Source organism: Rhinolophus hipposideros (genome assembly GCF_964194185.1).
Source record: "Rhinolophus hipposideros genome assembly, chromosome: 4".
Taxonomy (NCBI): Eukaryota; Metazoa; Chordata; class Mammalia; order Chiroptera; family Rhinolophidae; genus Rhinolophus; species Rhinolophus hipposideros.
In genome coordinates, this window is record NC_138050.1 from 27,766,620 (window position 1) to 27,785,023 (window position 18,404).

An 18,404-nucleotide genomic window follows, 5' to 3' on the forward strand; every position below is an offset into this window, starting at 1 on the left:
TACTAAACTAACACTTAAAAATGATTAATAGTAAATTTTATATTATGTATATTTTACCACAATAAAACTATATAAATATAAGGTCATGTAGCCAGGATACCAAGCCAGGCAGTATGCAGTACATCAAGGGTTGAGATCACAGAGCCACAGCATTTATTTCAGACCAGTGAAGATGGGAATATTTCAAAAACCAATGGAAGTTTCTAGAAAGCACCTATAGTTTTATCTGTACACTCCTTAGCATTTAGAGTAATTGAAGTATATATGCCTAATGTCAGGTAATTTATTTTCTACTTCGTCTTTAAATACAGATTTCATGGACACGTATTTTATGCATGAGGTATTAGGAACCTAGCTGCAAGAATGAAGTAAATAGAGTTTTTGAAACGATATCTAAAATACTCTGTTTTCCGATTCCAATGAAAGTCCTTTGCTTTCTATTAGGTTAGTTAAATTTTTCAGATGCCAAACTAGAATGATTTGTGAAATTCTTGAAACTACACTAGGTTATACGTATTTAAGCCATGTTCTATGAAAATATAAATGCTTCTATAACATTTGCAATCTAATCATAATTCATTTTATAATGGCAATCTTAAAACACATTTGTTAATTTTGTTAATTACATCACTGTCGTTGACTTTCTCAGCTCACTTTCACTTTTGGTGAAGAGATACTTATGACATTTAGTGTTTAATGTCAGTCGCTTGTTTCCTAAGGATGGAAATATTGTTAATCAATTTTGTGTGTGACAGGCGTAAATGCAGAATATAGATGTACCTGTTGACTCTACATACACTGAAAATCATGGTTGTGAAGAAATGGTTGCAATCTGAAAGGAAACGAACGCATCCTGGAAAAAGTGGTCCAGGAGGGTTAAGAGGAGGTTCTGTGGCAGATTGCTTTGCCCAGCATGCAATAATATCCCTTTCCAAAGCATATTGGCAAACTGTACTGAACAATCTTGTTAAGGGAGATTTAATTAAAATGCTATAAGCATAAGATCTCTGCCTTCATGCTATAGAAAATTTTGTCAAAAGAATTTTATTACAAACCTAGCAGGATTTTTTAAAATGTTTTATTCACTTTTAGCCATCCACCTGATTACGGTGGGAAGTATAACACAGTCAGTTCTTAATAAGGGCTTTTAAAAATCACAGCATGTTTTTTAGTACCTCGGTACAGGACCAATGTGACATCAGGGACACAAATATCATTACCTTGATAAATCACTGACGGCATAATGATTATGGAAATTGTCATCGACTGATCATCAGTCACAATTTATTTCAAATCAATGTCTACAATTTGTAGCCTGGATGGAAGTTTTATCAAAACCCCTCTGGTATAGTACGGCTTTTCCTAGCTAACTTCCTCCAAAGAGCATTACAGCTTTGTCATGCATCATCTTCTGTTCATGAATGGAACCCCTCAATGATTCCATGGCCACAAGCAATCCGAATTAGTCAGAAGAACATTGAGCCACCACACACTCACAGACAAGCTCATTCAGAAAAGCAGTTTAAGAACCAGCAAATGTGCCAAACTACAGAACCCCTCCCTAGACACAGAGTTTCCCATTGTTTTTCCCTTCCCAATTGGCAATAAATGGTAATGTTTGACTTTACTATGCTGTTAAATTGCAAATAAATTGTTGCAGAATCATGACGTAATAGACGTTTACATCTTTAAAACATTTGTAGCAGGAAGCATAATTGGCATGCCTTTGTTTGAGATGGTAGTGTTTCATTATTCTTTTTGCCAATACATTTAACATTACAAGTAATTTTAGGTCAGTAGGGCCCAACAAGTCAATCCCTGTGGTATTATTGCATAATATTTCTCTAATTTTTGTTAGTCCTCATTTATTAAGGCTCATGGGATGGCCAATGTCAGTACTAGCTAATGATGAAATTATGTAAGTAAAACTTTGGTCCCAAAAGGCTGCATTCTCAGATTAACATTATAGACAGTAGATTACACTTTAGCTAGAATAGAGATTCAATTTCAATATAGGCAAGACTGGATTTTTTAAAGTTTGTTTTTTTAAAGACTATATTTTCTACATTTGCATCTTTACTAGGGAACTGAAGTGTGTTGCATATATACTTTGGTTGGGATAGACAAGCTAATTATAGAGAAATACAACAGAAAATAAAAGTATGAACACTGAAATTGGTTTGGTTTTGTGAGATAACATTGGTGCAACATTTTTTTTGGAGAGAAAAAAAAATAATAGTTGCATAAATTGGCCAATGGCAGTAGATTGAAGAAAAATTTAATGTTTCAGTTGTCATTGTATTATTATGCACTGTGTGCTTTCTTTGTGTTTTAGATAGTTTGGGAGTAATACTATTACTCCTTAACTTTATAGTTTTACTTTCAAAATGTTACATAGACTCAAACACTTAAGAGAATTTTTCTGATAAAGATAAAGTAAAATCAGTAGTTCAAGCTTAAGAATGACATGTACTTCTCTAAACTTACATAGTCATTCTCAAAAATCCAACAGAAAGGTGAAATTTAAAATGAATAATATTAATGATTTACTACTTAGTAAATATCAGTTATGATTCAAGCATCTAGCTATATGTTCCAAGTACATTACTTTTTGTAACTCTCACAAGAACCCTACAGAGGTTTGTTTGTTCTCTAATTTCAAATGAGGAAAGTAAATCACAATTGCCTGAGATCAGTCATGAAGTGTAGGAGGCAGATATATTTCATTTTAAGGTTATCATTCATGTTAGACAAAACTCCTTGGAACATGAATAGTGTTTAAGATATAGAATCTAGCTAGATTTTCTTTTAGAAATTTTTATGTGACTAGCATTTCCAGAGTGTTTACTATATACCATATTTTGCCAGGTATAATATGGTCCCGTGTATAATGCGCACCCACTTTTTTGGCCCAAAACTTTCAGGAAAACGGAATTAGTACTACCCATGTATAATATGCATCCTTACTTTTCCCTGACAAATTTGGGCCAAAAAGTGCAGATTCTGCACAGCAAAATACGGTAAATAGTTATATATCGATTGCTACAGAGAAAGAAAGAAAAAGAGGAAGAGAAAGGAGAAAGGAAAGAAGGAAGAGATAGGGAGGGAGGAGAGGAAAGAAGGAAAGGAAGAAAGGTCCCAAACCTTAACGAATTTACAGTTATCCCTACCTCAGTTTTTTTCTTCTTCCTGAAGAACATGCATTTCCCTTGGGAAATGGGGACCTTGGACAAATCTTTTATGAGCACCAACAATATGCCAAGGTCTATAAATCTTAAACAAGACTGAGTATCACCCCTGGCTTCCTCTGCTAAGCCTCTTCTCCGTTCTGAGTTCCTGAGCTTTGTTAGGAGCACTGTCTCCACATCTACCTTTTTTGTGACTTCATCATTGCCTTTGCCTACTCTCGCCAATATTAAATTAGTGAGTGCATGTTGTTGATGTAACTTCCACAGTGTACTCCCACAGATGTTCTCCTTTTCACCCATTCTATCCATGCCCCCTGCCTTATACATGGGGAATAAAAGATGAGTTGTTTCTTACACCTTTATAAGTGATTCCATAAATAAGATACCATTGCCCATCTAGCTGACATCTGTACTAACTGTCCCACTGTGGGATAAAGCCTGCATTACAGTTCTGTCAGATTGTCTATGTCAGGCTGTTGTTTCTGGATAGAAAGACAGCACGCAGCAACAAGGATAGTAAAGAAGATATTTGCAACATGGTCAGCCCTGGACAGAGTGGAAGGCAGTACCATATTGGTCATAGAGACAGGCAAACTTGAGTTGCAGGGCTAGTCTGTCATTTACTAGTCATTTACTGTCATTTACTAATTTTAGGCAAATTTATTCATTGGTCAGATATTGACCACATGTTCTGTACCAAGCGATTTCGGGGGGTGGGGGGTGGTGTAAGGGCAGGGGGAGCTTACAACAGTGATCAAAACAGACAAGATCCCTGGCTCAATAGTGTGTATGTCTAGTGGCAAGAAATAGACATAGGCAAATAAATAACTAAATACATAAGATTATTTCCCTATAGTAGTAGAGTTTTTTTCTTGTGTTTTGGTTTGTTTTGTTCTGACAAAGTGGTGTAATAAAAAGTGCACTAGGAGCCACTGAATTTAGAATTGGTGGTAAGAAAGGTCCTATTGAGGATAAATGTTGGAGAATGGTCGTAGGAACCCTGCCTAGAAATGATCAGGACAGTGTTTGGTGTGGGGAACAGTAAACGCAAAGATGCCAGTGGAAGAGAAAGCAAGTCAGGGTACCTGGAGGGTGGTGGGCACCTGGAGGGATAGTGGAGGATGAGATTGAGCAATAAGTCTTATAAGTCACAGAAAGGGATTGGCTTTTATTCAGGTGAGATGGAGAAGCCATTGGCAGAGTTGAAGCAGAGGAGTGACATGATCTGATTTTCATTAGAGACATATGGTTCTGTCTGCTTTGAGAAGCGTGGAGGCAGAAGGACAAAAGTGGAAGCAATATACCTAGACAAGCAGTTGTAACCAGAGTTCTCTCCTCATGCCCAAACAGCATACCAAGAGTCAAACTGGACCCCGTGATTCTGATTGCATTGTACATCCAGATACTTTTAAATATCTACATTATATCTGAGATTTTTATTATTCGTTACATTCATTAGAGTCATTTCATTTTGGCATGCATTTTAATATACAGTAAGTTAGATTTAGATTTTTCACAAAGTTGGCCCAAATACTTTGGAAGATTTATGTGTTTTACTCTCTGCTTTACTCTTAACTTGCGGACGGTTAGAAATAATTGTGGTGATGGTGGCAGAGATCTTTAGTTGGGCTATTTCTGTGTGACAGTGATGAGACAAATCAGTTGCTATGCTAATGCTTTTGTATTATAGTAACAATTCCCTATTAATCAGTAGTTGTATACTGGGTACCTCTATATTGTGCAAGACACTGTGCTAAAAATGGGGGGAGATACAAAGAACTATGAAATATATGCCTGCTCTCATGGAGCTTGCAGTTTCACTCAGGGCTAGGATGCATTTGTAGAGCATGTAATCCTACCTGACAATGTATGCCATGATCCAAAGCAGCAATAAAGAATGTGTCTGAGTAAAGTCAAGGAACAGAGGAGGGGAACACCCCAGGCAATGAACAGCTTGGGAAAATAACAGGAAAAGAAGAAAGCATATAGTCTTTTCAAAGGCAACTGAGTAGACTGCAGCAGAATATTCACGTAGGCCGCTACATTACAAGGGAATAGTGGGAAATGAGGCAAGAAAAGAAAATTGGAACCAGATTGTAGAGGGGGCTTAATGCCTGGCCAAGGAATGTGGACGTTGTGCTGTTGGTATTGAGCAGCTATTGAAGGATTTCGAGCAAAGGAGTGACATGATGAAAAGGTATTTGGGAAGATTAATCCGACAGCTGTGTGCAGGAAGACAGGAGGGAGACGAATCAGGAAGCAGCTGCTGTAGGTGATCTGAAGTTGAGGGGCAGTTTGATATTGTTGGCTCTGGCTTTTCAAAGTAGAGTAATTTTACAAAAACGTCAAAAATCTCCCTTTATTTGTGCATCGGTTGTATGAACTCTCTGATGATGTGCTAGCTTTTATCGAGAAATGGTCTTTATATAATTAAAATGAATGTTTCCTTTCTAGAGACATAATTTGCCCTCTTTTCCATTCTTTGGTTGATTAATCATGACAAGCTCACTAAAAACTGCCATGGAAATAGCAAAAGACTAGGAAATTATGAAAACAAGTGAATGTTTTGCTAAGGAAATGTTTATGACTGTGGTTCTCATCATTATAAGTTAATTACAGGCTCTCGGCAAATATCCCATAGTGAACTCAGAGGTGCAATATGTTTTATTTGAAAAAGTGAAATAGTGATTTCCTTTTCGGTTTTCAGTTGCATTTCCTGCTATTTTAAGACTACTCAGTGGTACCAGTGTACTTTGACAGCCAATTATCCCAGCATGTCTTTGCCGTGTGTTTTAACTATAATGCTTTTTAAAAGCTTGAATTGCAAAAACAGAGTTCTGTCTTAATTGATCAGATGTGCATCTAGAGCTGTCTGAACACAATTTGTGCAATAACTGAATAACCAAACTGACTTAGCTGAGCAGGAAAAACACCTGTTGGAATAAGACATACTTCCTTCCAAGTTAATATTTACAGTTTCCCCACAGACTTCCTCTTCCCCGATATCTTCACTCTTGAGGAGTCCCTGAGTTCTGGCCATATTAAAGGATCAAATGTGCCATAGATCATCTCTGGGAGTTCATAATCTGATTTACTGAGGCCAGCAGACATCTGACGATGACAGTCACAGGCCCTGCAAACCTCAAACATTGCCCAGACCATCTTATTCTGGCAAACTTTGTTTAAAGAATGGCATGGTTCACGTTTTACAAAAGATGATTTTCCAGAGGAAGCATTCTCCACGTTCACGTCGCCCCTGCGCCTGTTAACTACAATTCACTGTTTAAAAGACGATGTCTGTGATCGATTCAGTCATGGGGCCACTGCTTCATTTACTTTAGTGTGATTTTTTTTTTAATTCGCCCTCCCAATTGGCTTCTCCCGAGGAGGAAAGTCAGACAGTAGTTACTGCTTTTGGAAAGAAAAGATAAGCTGAGCACTCTGGAATGCATTTTTCTAACACTCCTTGGCCAAGTGTTACATGACTGTATCAAATTTCTTTAGACTTTGATAATGAGAAACAGACAATTCCACAGAAAATACAACCAAGAGATTTGCAGTAATAGAAGATTTCAGAAATACACATGGTTCTAAATGGCACTAAGATTATGTGCTTTAGAGCTCTGAATCTTTTATTTTTTCCATGTTTGAGTAGGCACTATGGTTGATTATCAGGTTGAGGAAGGGCAGAGGGCCTGCCTGCTGATTATAAATGTGCATGTGTGTAAAATTTTCACACATAATATAATATTTCAAAGTTATTTTTATGGAGACTCAGGGGTCTCAGAACTTAAACAAAACTGCTGATCATTGGCTCCAAGAAATACTTAGAAGGAATTATAGTCGTTTTTTTTCTTCTTTTCTTTTTTTTTTCTTTCTTTTTTACATCATATGGAGTCATTTGCAGACTTTTGGGCTACAGATCACATAATGTTTATTTATTCAGCTGGCTTTGGAGATTTGAGCAATTTTTGTAGACACATGAGTTTTCTCCTTGCTTATTAAAAAGTATACTCAAAGGTATAGCTACAGCATATTTAGATACAAAAGGTTCTCACAAAGAGAGGTTGATATCGACAAAAGATGTAATTTTAAAATGAAAAATAAAGAAGCTAAACGATCCCACAAAAAAATCATCCAACATCATCATTTTAAAAGAAATCTTTCGCAAACCTTATATCATCCCCTGTGCTATAATGCTTGAAAATATATTATCTTTCACAAGAACACTGTAAACAGTACTTGCATTATTCTACTCTGATCATCTATGACAAACAAGACCTGGTTCACCTTCTAAGAATAATCATTTAACAGAAAGCATGTAATTTTGTTGGTATTATTGGTAGAGATTTATGCCACAGAGTCAACTCATTCTTTTCCATGAAAGAAGGTGGAATAAATATTTCATAGCTGTGGCTTTTGAGGAACATTCTGCCTTTCAATCTTGAGGCAGTCTTTCAACATATATGCCAATCAGAAACCTTTAACAGATGTAAAATGCATTTTGTCTACTTGTCTTTGAAAAATATAAGGATCTTGCAATGCACCTGAAATATTCATTATGTGGACAATATTACAAGCAGGGCTGAAATTGCTGAGTGCTTCAGTCACTACTTACTTTTTTCTGATTTTCCTTTCTTTTTTTCCCATGTCCCTAATACTTTCTAGGTCTGTGATTTGTCAGAATGTCTTTATATTATACCTATGTAAGTAAATTTATTGACAGTATTTAATATCACAAACAATTTAATTAGGTTAGCTTAACCATGGTTTAATGGAAAACTATATTCTTTTGTACCATGAATCATTTTCTTTTATTTTCTTTCTCCTCTTTTGTCTTTGACCTACTAGCCCCTATTAGTTAAATAAAATAATAACTTTGTTGTGAAATTATCTTTTGTTGAGTTTCTTTGCAACATCTGACTAGTATAGAGAAATTTTACTGTCAGAAAGAAGACTAATTTGTAGAATTTTACTAATGTGACTTCTGTATACTTTGCTTTAAGCCTCTATGAAAAATATGCCCACAAATTGAATCTGTGACCCACTCTTCTCATGCATGTTCTCTTCTTCAATATTGATTTATTTTTGTTTTGGGTGAAAGCTATCACATTTTGTGTTAAATGTTTAAGGCATTTTTCATGAAAAGTGATGTGATTTGATAAGGTGTTAAAAAGCAGAGAACTTTAAAAGGTTTCTTTAGAGAGAAAGTACATATTTAACTCAGCTTTTAAAAGAGCAGGACAATGTCTTCTAATTATACAAACTCTCTTACACACACACACACACGTACAAATATTAGACTAGGAAGAACTGCATGAAGAAGAGCTTAGGATCATAGAAGACTACAGACTAATACCATTTTGCCATATGTCACTATATTTCTTACGAAATTCAGTAAAACATATTTTAAATTTCCCTTTTTCATTTCTTTTTACCAATATCACTGTTTTCTTTTTCTCAACCCAATCCGAGCTTCTTTTAAACTTCATAGACACAACTGCCTCCCTGCCAAAAGAAAAAAAGTGCCAAGCTCTGTCACAGACCAAACTGCAATGAGAAGCAAGTCAAAACAAAATATTTTTTTCAGGCCTTATTGTGGGTCAGGCACTATAGCAGATATCTTTTTACATGTTTTCTCATTTAAAATACAATTAAAAAGATGTACTTTTTTTTTTTCAAATTGTTGCTTCATTATATTATACAGCTGACGCTTGAACAATGCAAGGGGTAGGGGCACCAGCCCCCTCAGTAGAAAATCCATGCATAACTGTTGACTCCCTTCAAAAATTGTTGTTCCTCAGAAACCATGAAAATTGGTTTCAGACACCCCCATGGATCCTGAAATCTGTGGATGCTCAAGTCTCATGTAAAACAGTAGGTCAGTGCATACAGTTGACCCTCTGCATCTGCAGACTTCCAACCATGTTGAAAACAGTACAGGCATTTATTGAAAAAAGTCTGCATATAAGTGGACCCATGCAGTTCAAATTCGTGTTGTTCAAGGGTTAACTGTATCTAAAGCAGAATTATATTTCTTTTATTATTGTTACTTGATTATTTTCATGATTTAACTACCATATACAGTTTGGAGCAATAGAGCTCTGTTTCCAGAGAAATAAAATATATGACACATGAAAAGGAAATCAAATGGATTTATATGGTTTATAAAGTAGTGTATCCCTTAAGAAGTAACGAATATCTCGGTTCCCCCTGAAGTTATCAGTGGGGATAAGTACAAGTACAAACAAAAGAAAGTTCAGAAACCAGAAAGAATGATCATGTGAATAATGTATTTCAGAATTCTGTCATGAAAAATGTTGGTACATTGATATTTTTATGTAAAACTATACAATAGTATTTGTGAGTTGATTTATATGTATTCTTACCTACATAACTTTTTTTTAAAAAAACAATTTTTGGCGCTGTTTTCATACTTTAAAAAACTGAAGAGAATGGAGGTCAGAAGAAAATTAACACTTCAGCTAAATATATTAACTTCACAAATGCAAAGATGTATTTTATTGCATCTATGATAGTCTGTTCCTTTGATTGTCTTTTTAGCTGAACATTCATTCTGCTTCAAAGCACTGTAAGCAATGCACTTTTAACAAAATCACAATGACTCTGTTACTTTCATGAAGATTTATTAATATTGACTACTAAATAAAAATAAAAATGTCAAAAAAACAGTAAATATCATGCATAAAAAGCATTAAAAAATGCTGCAGTGGTTTGAGGACAAATAGGAAATGCAATTTACATTCTGAGTAGAAAATGAATTTCTAGTAACATTAGGCAAAAACAAATTATGGGCAAAAAAGCTAATGATTCTCATGGTACCTGGATGAGAAGGCAAAATTGAAACAAATTTGGGCTCTCTGTAATGTACAAACAAGAATGAGCCTGGACAAGACTGCCAAGTGAGTGCTTCTCTTGGCATTTGCTCCTCAGGTACCCAGCCCCCTAAGCCTTTCTCCCAGATCTAGACTTCTTCAAAATCTGGCTGCAGACCAGATTTGATTTTTAGGCCCCTACACAGAAACTTCTTTCTATGCTGACTTCCATTCTTTTATGGCAATGGTTCTCAAGCCATTTGAATGTAGATCACTTAGGGATTTGTATATCCCAACCTATTTCTACTTTCCATAGGAAAAAGACCCCGTAATAAAAAATAAATAAGTAAAAAATATGTGGGGAGGAGCAAAATAACAACATATTACCAACACAGCAATTACACAACAAAACCAACTGATGAACAAACATAAAATCTAACAGTAATGTTACAAATATGTTAATTCATATATATTTGTCTGCAACCAAGACCAATTCAACACAGCCGTCATCATCACATGTCCGTCTCCCAATTTCAGAAAGTCTTATAATTTTTATATGAACATGAGTAGCAGGAGCATTGCGAGCCTCCCAAACACTGACTTGCAGTCAGATGTCTTTGTGGAATACTGATTTAGAGTTCTGAGGTAATTCTGGTAACATACAAATATTTGTTTATGAATAGTACCTTCTAGCAACTCAGCAAACACTACTGAGTATCCATTAACCTCTGCGAAATTGCATGTTATTCAACTACAAAATCCAAAGATGAGTTTTCTGTCCATCAGGCAGAACTTTCAAGTTCCACAAAAATCCATACGCCATGCTTTGAGCTTTATTTATTTATTTTTTTTATTAAATTTATTGGGGTGACAATTGTTAGTAAATTTACATAGATTTCAGGTGTACAATTCTGTATTACATCGTCTATAAATCCCATTGTGTGTTCACCACCCAGAGTCAGTTCTCCTTCCATCACCATATATTTGATCCCCTTTACCCTCATCACCCACCCCCCACCCCCTTACCCTCTGGTAACCACTAAATTATTGTCTGTGTCTATGAGTTTTTCTTTCTCATTTGTTTGTCTTGTTCTTTTTGGTTTATATACCACATATCAGTGAAATCATAGGGTTCTCTGCTTTGTCTGTCTGACTTATTTCACTTAGCATTATACTCTCAAGATCCATCCATGTTGTCACAAATGCTCCTATATCATCGTTCCTTAACACGGAATAGTATTCCATTGTGTATATATACCACAACTTCTTTATCCATTCATCTATTGAAGGACATTTTGGTTGTTTCCATGTCTTGGCCACCGTAAACAAAGCTGCAATTGACAAAATAATGAGGCAACCAACTGAATGGGAGAAGATTTTTGCAAACAGTGCCTCTGATAAGGGGCTAATATCCAAAATATACAAGGAACTCATGAAACTCAACAACAAAAAAACTAACAACCCAATTGAAAAATGGACAGAGGATCTGAAGAGACATTTCTCCAAAGAGGATATACAAATGGCAAATAGACATATGAAAAAATGCTCAACATCACTAATCATCAGAGAAATGCAAATGAAAACCACAATGAGATATCACCTCACCCCAGTCAGATGGCTTTCATCAATAAGACAAATAGTAACAAGTGTTGGAGAGGCTGTGGAGAAAAAGGAACCCTCATACACTGTTGGTGGGAATGCAGACTGGTGCAGCCGTTATGGAAGGCAGTGTGGAGGTTTCTCAAGAAATTACGAATAGAATTACCATATGACCCAGCAATCGCTCTCCTGGGTATCTACCCAAAAAATCTGAAAGCATTTCTCTATAGAGACACGTGTACTCCAATGTTCATTGCAGCTTTGTTTAGGGTGGCTTTGAGCTTTAGGGTCCCAGCATCAGCTCACCGATAATGAGTACATGGGTCTAAGGCTGTTCCCAGACAGAGATTACATTTCCCCCCCTTGTTCTCTTGGGTGCTAATGATTATAAATTGAAAACCCCAGGCTACCCAAAAAGACAGAGAGAGAGAGCGAGAGAGAGAGGGAGAGAGAGAGAGAGAGAGAGAGAGAGAGAGAGAGAAGAAAGAACAACAGGGGCAAAGCTGTACCTCAGTAAGCCACAGAGATCTGTCTGACCCTAGAACATCTTATAATCAGGTCCTTATTAGGCCACAAACTGGGGAATCAGTGTAGGGAAGGATTAAACTTAGCAGCAATGTAGTCAGTGGTCAAAGCGGTCGAGATATGGATCAGAGTCAAATAAAATTAGAGGAGGTCAGGTAGGATGAGGACATATCAGGGATGATTCCAGATCATGGGTAAACTGCCCTTATAGGTTTGAAGACTGAGATGCTAGAGTCTTAATATTTCAGAACCTCAGTGTTCAGAGATGCCATAACTGGAACTTTTGCCAGTTAAATTGCTCTTACCATTTAAGTCAGCGTTTTTCAGAGGACATTCTCCTTTCCCCAAGACGTTGAATTAGCAATGCCAAATCAGTGGGCTACATCTACCATTTATTGTTCTCCACTTGCTGTACAGTGAGTCAATTTTATGACTCAGTTCTGATGACATCTATTTGTCTGGACATGTCAAGCAATCTGTATAAAGTAATTTATAATGTGTTCTAATGTGAAATCACTATTCTTTGTCCTATTACAATTACTAATTATTCCATTATTCAACTACTACCAGAGTCCATTTAAACATAGCTTCCACCCTTGTGTGGAACTTACAGATAGGAAAATGATTTCATAAACCTCACCTGAACTGGATGTTTGCTAGCAATATGTTGTTTAGACATCAGCTTGGAGCACGAGATTTAGATCTGGTTTTTAGTGTTGGTCACTCTTGTTATTCTATGAATAAATCTTCACATTTTTAGATTGCATGTTCAGGGAAGCTAAGGACAAATGTTAGTGCGGTTATTGGTTATTTTTTCTTTCCTTTTTTTCCTCTCTTTTGTTGTTGCTGTCGATGGTGGCACTGAAGGAGACAAGGGGACAGCAAAACATAAAACACATTACTCAGAGTGGGGCGTAGACACTCTAGGTTTTCTGCTAAAAAATTCTAGTCTAGTTGACCCTGAACCTCTCTGTGTTGGACCCTGGATACCCTGAAGGTAATGTCATCCACTTGCCTGCCCAGAGGATGTTAAAAATGAGTGGTTGAAGCCTGGCTATAGCACTTTCCTCCTTGATACGTTTGGCAGTGACTCTCTGAGCTGTTCAACACTGACAGAAATACCTATTTTTTCCACTCTATTTTCACCATAGTCATTTTTTCCCTCTGATCTTCAGATATTATGCATGTCCCTAGTTTTGTAGAGCTTTAGAAACCTGGTCACTTCCCTCTTCTTCCATTTGTATTATAATCCTTGTTAGAGCCTCCCAAATATATATTTAAGGAGGCTTGATTGGAAAAACCTCAGAATGTAGAAAAATAGATAGCTATAAACATAGAACTTGGTTAGTTTAAGGCTATTTTAAATAATCAGTTTGGTTACCGCTGTTAATAAACCTGCACAGAATATGAATTGCTCTGTTGTATACTATATTCATTTAAATCTCTAGATCTTCGTTAGTTTCTAAATATTTGTGAAGGGTATCAAATTACTGACAGCTGAAAATAGTTGCTGCAGGAGTAAAGTTAACAGTACATGATTATTTTAATTTACACAATATTTGGAAACTGTAATCTTGATTGCATGGCTAAACTCAGTAGCACCCTTAAGTAATTACACTCCATAAATTAACATGCTATTTCTATCTTCTGTAATTTTCAAGAAATCGAAGCTGACACCCTGACAGTAATGTTATCTATAAACTATAGTTAATGATAACTATAAACTATGGTTAAATCGCCCAAGTCACCGTCAATCTAGAAGTCTTTGACACACTCCTGATTAACTGTGTGGTGGTCAGCGGTGTGTCTGTCTAATTCATAATTAGGACAGACTGATGTATCAAACCATTTTCTCTACCATTGAGCCATTTGGGTTGCTGCCTTGGGTTGTTTTGTTGGCATAGAATTACACTTAATAAAAATCCTATAATTTTAAAAGAAGGAGAAGTCACTAAAACTACGTGTTTACAATTGGTAACTTTAGGAATGATTTTTTAAAATGATTTATTCTAATCAGTGAACCCCAGGAAGGTTATGTCCTAAATCAATATCCCTCTTAAAGAAAGGCTGCTTTTCAGGAAAATGAACTATGGTTCATAATTCTTATTAAGTGATATGACTATTTAAATAATTAGTATATTCTCTAAAATTATGTATTTATAAGCAATGGAGTATAGATATGATCATTATATCAAGGTTAAACAATCACAATCAAAAGCTATTGTGTTATCACCTGATAATGCTTTATTATGGTGTTTGAGCAAATAAAAATAACATGTTGAAAATTTTAATGGCAATCATTATATACATATATATGTGTGTGTGTATATATATATATATATATATATATATATATATACACACATATATATACATATATATATATTTGTATTTCCCAGAAGTTATGGCAGCTACAAACAGTAAAGTCTCCTTCAAACATGGCTGATCAACATATCTGCCTCTCTGACTATGCTGGCCTGCTGGCCACTAATTATAAAGAGCCGGTGATTCCCTTTAGACATAATAAAGGAACCTCTACGAAGAAGTAACTCAGAGTACTACTCAAGGATACAACCAGTGATATGCAGAGTTTCAGAGAAGAATTCTTGTCTCTGGAGAGACAGTATAGTCTAGAGGAGAAATCATGCTCCTCAAAGCTTAGAGTCACGGAAAGCATCACGTATGTCACAGGATTGCTGTGGGGAGGAAGTGCCTGACATCTACCAGTGCCTCACATGAAACATGTGCCAAGTTCACGGGAGTTTATTTCCTTCTGGCTACCCAGTCCTCTCTGTGTGATTGTTCTTAGGTAACAGAGGGTCAGTTTTAGGGAAAGATAGGCAATCTTCAGCTAGAATATTAGTTGTATTTTTAAAGTGTGTTTGCAACTTGGTTGTTTAGAAGTTTGCTTAGGTTAGTCGCCACAATTTATTTTATTTTTTTTCTGACTGTTGGATAAACAGTGTCTATCTAATACAGTCACAGGCACATAGCTGAAGTTCAGTAACTATTTCTAGATGAATAAATACATGGCAAAACATGGAATATATATTCTCATAGAAACAATATTAGATGAGGTGACTGGATTCCTGGGCCAGATTACAAAAGTCTACAGAACCAATAAGATAAATTTTATCAGTATTACTATAGAACTAGGTCCACACATTTCCATGTGGAAACACATTTAAGTTGTTTTCAATTTGGAATGCTAAACTGAGGAGCCCACAGCACCTTCCAAATAAAGTGAAACCAACAGCTTCCTCTCAGAACCATTTCCAATAGTCAAGTGACAAGGAGACCAAAATTCTCCAGCAACAAGCTACGTGTGCTGATTTGCCAAACACAAGGGATTGACTACAGAAAGCTAAGCATCAGTTTGTGTAATCACAATTCTGTAACTGTAGTCTCTAGAATCACAAATGACCACTGAGTTCCTAAACCTAACTTTTGGCATTGGCTTTCCCCACCCCCACCTTCTGCCATGGCACTATGTGCCACCCACCCCAGGGTCTCAGTAGGACATTTGATAAAGGAATTGAAGAAACAGGTATCAGCTATTTAAACTGTAAATTATAAGCCATTGGTCTGTGTGCTCCACAACAATATAAAATTTCCAAATTTTTTGTCAAGTTAGAAACCGTGAACAAATGTAACAGGAATCCACTTCCCACTTTCTTCAGCTTGGAATGCTCCAGCCTGCACCAAGAAATCACCATAACAGACTTGAATCATAATTCCATACTCCTCTGAGCCTCCTTCCTCCTCTCTAATTGTTTCTTTGCTTGCTTCTTGCTTTCCCCTAAATGCAAGTGAGTCTGTCCATACCCCTCTCTCTTTATATTCTACACTCTCTCCCTTGGTGATCTCCTCAAACTTCATTGCTTTAATAATCACTTCTCTGAGACTCACAATTTTTTTATTTCTCACCCTTGGACCAGATTGGTTTCTCTGCTACAGACTCTCAAAGTAACCTCTGCTCCTTGTCATGAATTATTCTAATCCTTTGTACTGGTTTGTCCTGATAAACTGGGAACTTTATGAGGGCACGGCTCATGTCTTTTGTATTCCATTTTCTATTCCCAGGATCTGCCATAATGCTAGAACATTGCCAGGTGACTCAACCTCTGGCCCTAAAATTTCAGCCGCATTCCAAATCCTTTGAAAATGTTCTTTGAAGGAACTGAAATTCATTCAGCCCTCTTCCATTATGTTCAAATTCTGTACCTTGATCATTTTGTCCCATGGACCTGGATTCTTTCCTTTTCCAGCTCCTGACCACCATCTTTAGGAAATCATGCTCTCTCTTCAGTCTCAGCTTAAGACCCACCACCTCCATAAAGCTTTACCCTGTCTTCCTATTGGAAGTAACATCTTCCACCTCCTGATTCCCATAACAGTTGATCCACACCTCTTTTATGATACTCACTAGTTTTGTATGCTAATTTTACTTCTTTATTTCCATAATTTCCTTGAGGAACAGGTTATGTATTGAACGCGTACAGCTACAGAAGTCTGGTACTACCTGGTACGTGCAGAAATTCTTAGCAATTGCTTGTTACATGAGTGATTACGTGAATGGGTTATTATATTATAGTTATGCAAATAAATACATTATAGTATACTTATATGCAGTTATAGTAAAATAAATACCTTATAGCAATTTTTTTTTTCTATTTGTACTCTTTCTCCAGGCTTGTACCACAACTTTATCTTTGCCTGACAACTTTAATGATCAAACTGCCACAAAATTGAAGAACACACCTTTCTGGTAAGTAGAATGTAAATTTTTTAATCTGATTGAAATAACAAAACTAATATTTATACCTTCATTTTGTTTAAAGCCCTGTTTCATGAAATGTTTAAATATTCTGGTATGTTTTCTTGAGATCAGAGGGAATTGATAAGGAAAAGTTTAAAAGAAAATTGTCATTTTTTTAAAGACATTAGCATAATACCTTTTTTAATTTTGACAATGCTGAGGTGATTCTGTATATTTCTGGAAGGAATTTATATTTGTGTAAATTTTATAGCATTATAAAATTCAGAAAAACGTATGAGTTATAAGTGTACAGCTGGATGAATTTTCACTGTGTAGACATATAGGTGTTACCAGGACCCAATTAAGAAACAATACCTCCAGCATCCCAGTAGGTCCCCACAACTTTTGTGCCCCTCTAACACACATCCTTACTGCCATCCTCTCCCCAACCCCATCAAAGTTCATTACAGTTGTGATTTCTAACATAGCAAATTTGTTTCCCCTGTTTTTTAAATGTTATGTGAATGGAGTGAGTTTCTTTTGAAAAGACTGAAAAATAAAAACAAAATTGAAAAAGTGAGCAGAAAGGCCAAGTGCTTTTGTATTTGTGTAACAGCTGTTTTGCCAGATGATTCGACAGCTAATTGGAGTCGTATTGCTTTGATTCTTAAACCCAGCAAATATCACCTGTTTCAACGGAGTTTCAGTGCTCAGGTATTTTCACTCAGGTTTTTTTTCTCGTATTTGTGCCTAATAAATTATAGCCTGCTCAAGATCAGGAAATGTATTCATTATGTCAAATGTTTACAGCAACTGTCTTTCATAATTAGAGCAAAAGATTTCTTTTAGCATTGACTGATTAAATTGGTAATTAACATAGGATGAAGATTTTGCATGGTTTCTCAGAGGAACCAAGAAAACGGAGGCACGCTTACATCAGCTAAAGGCTTAATAACACATTTGTTAAAGGTTTTATTTTATTTAGCATAATAAATAAGAAATGGGATCACATTTATTTACTTCAAAAGAGATAACAGCCTTTCCAGTTATCTATTCTAGAGAAGGCCTTAGTAAGAAGGCCTCCTAATCTCTGTTAATTTTTAGGCGTCTTCCCAAGGTATAGCAATTAAACGTTAACACTTCAACTGTTCCACTTAATGATTCAGATAGTATCTTATTGATTGAGATCCTGGAGAAAAAGGCTTAGAGTTACTACTTATACTAAATTTCCAACAACAACAACAAAATTCTTGTTGCCCAATTTCTTTTATACTGTTATTAAATGTTATGATTTTTCATCCTACTTTATTAATTTTTACTTTAGGGCAACTGGTGCCTTTCTTGAAAATCATCTCTGTCATCCAAATCATTTCTTTACATTTAGTGACATTAATGGTCTGCAAATCACAGTGTAATATTTTATCTAACCTTGTCTGTTAGAGGTTATTCATCTGTTACCCAGAGAAAGTTCTTGATTTTGATCCTAAATGTTAGGAT

The 18,404-nt window shown here is 35.9% G+C and overlaps 1 protein-coding gene across 8 annotated transcripts in view; it reads left to right on the forward strand.

The window, feature by feature from the left end:
• TENM3 (teneurin transmembrane protein 3) overlaps positions 1 to 18,404 on the forward strand; it is a 955,259-nt gene that overhangs the window by 107,994 nt on the left and 828,861 nt on the right. For all 8 annotated transcript variants that reach the window (XM_081046184.1, XM_081046189.1, XM_081046188.1 and 5 more), the window contains exon 2: positions 16,840 to 16,916. The gene's annotated coding sequence lies outside the window, so the exon portion shown is untranslated. The remainder of the gene's footprint in view (positions 1 to 16,839; positions 16,917 to 18,404) is intronic.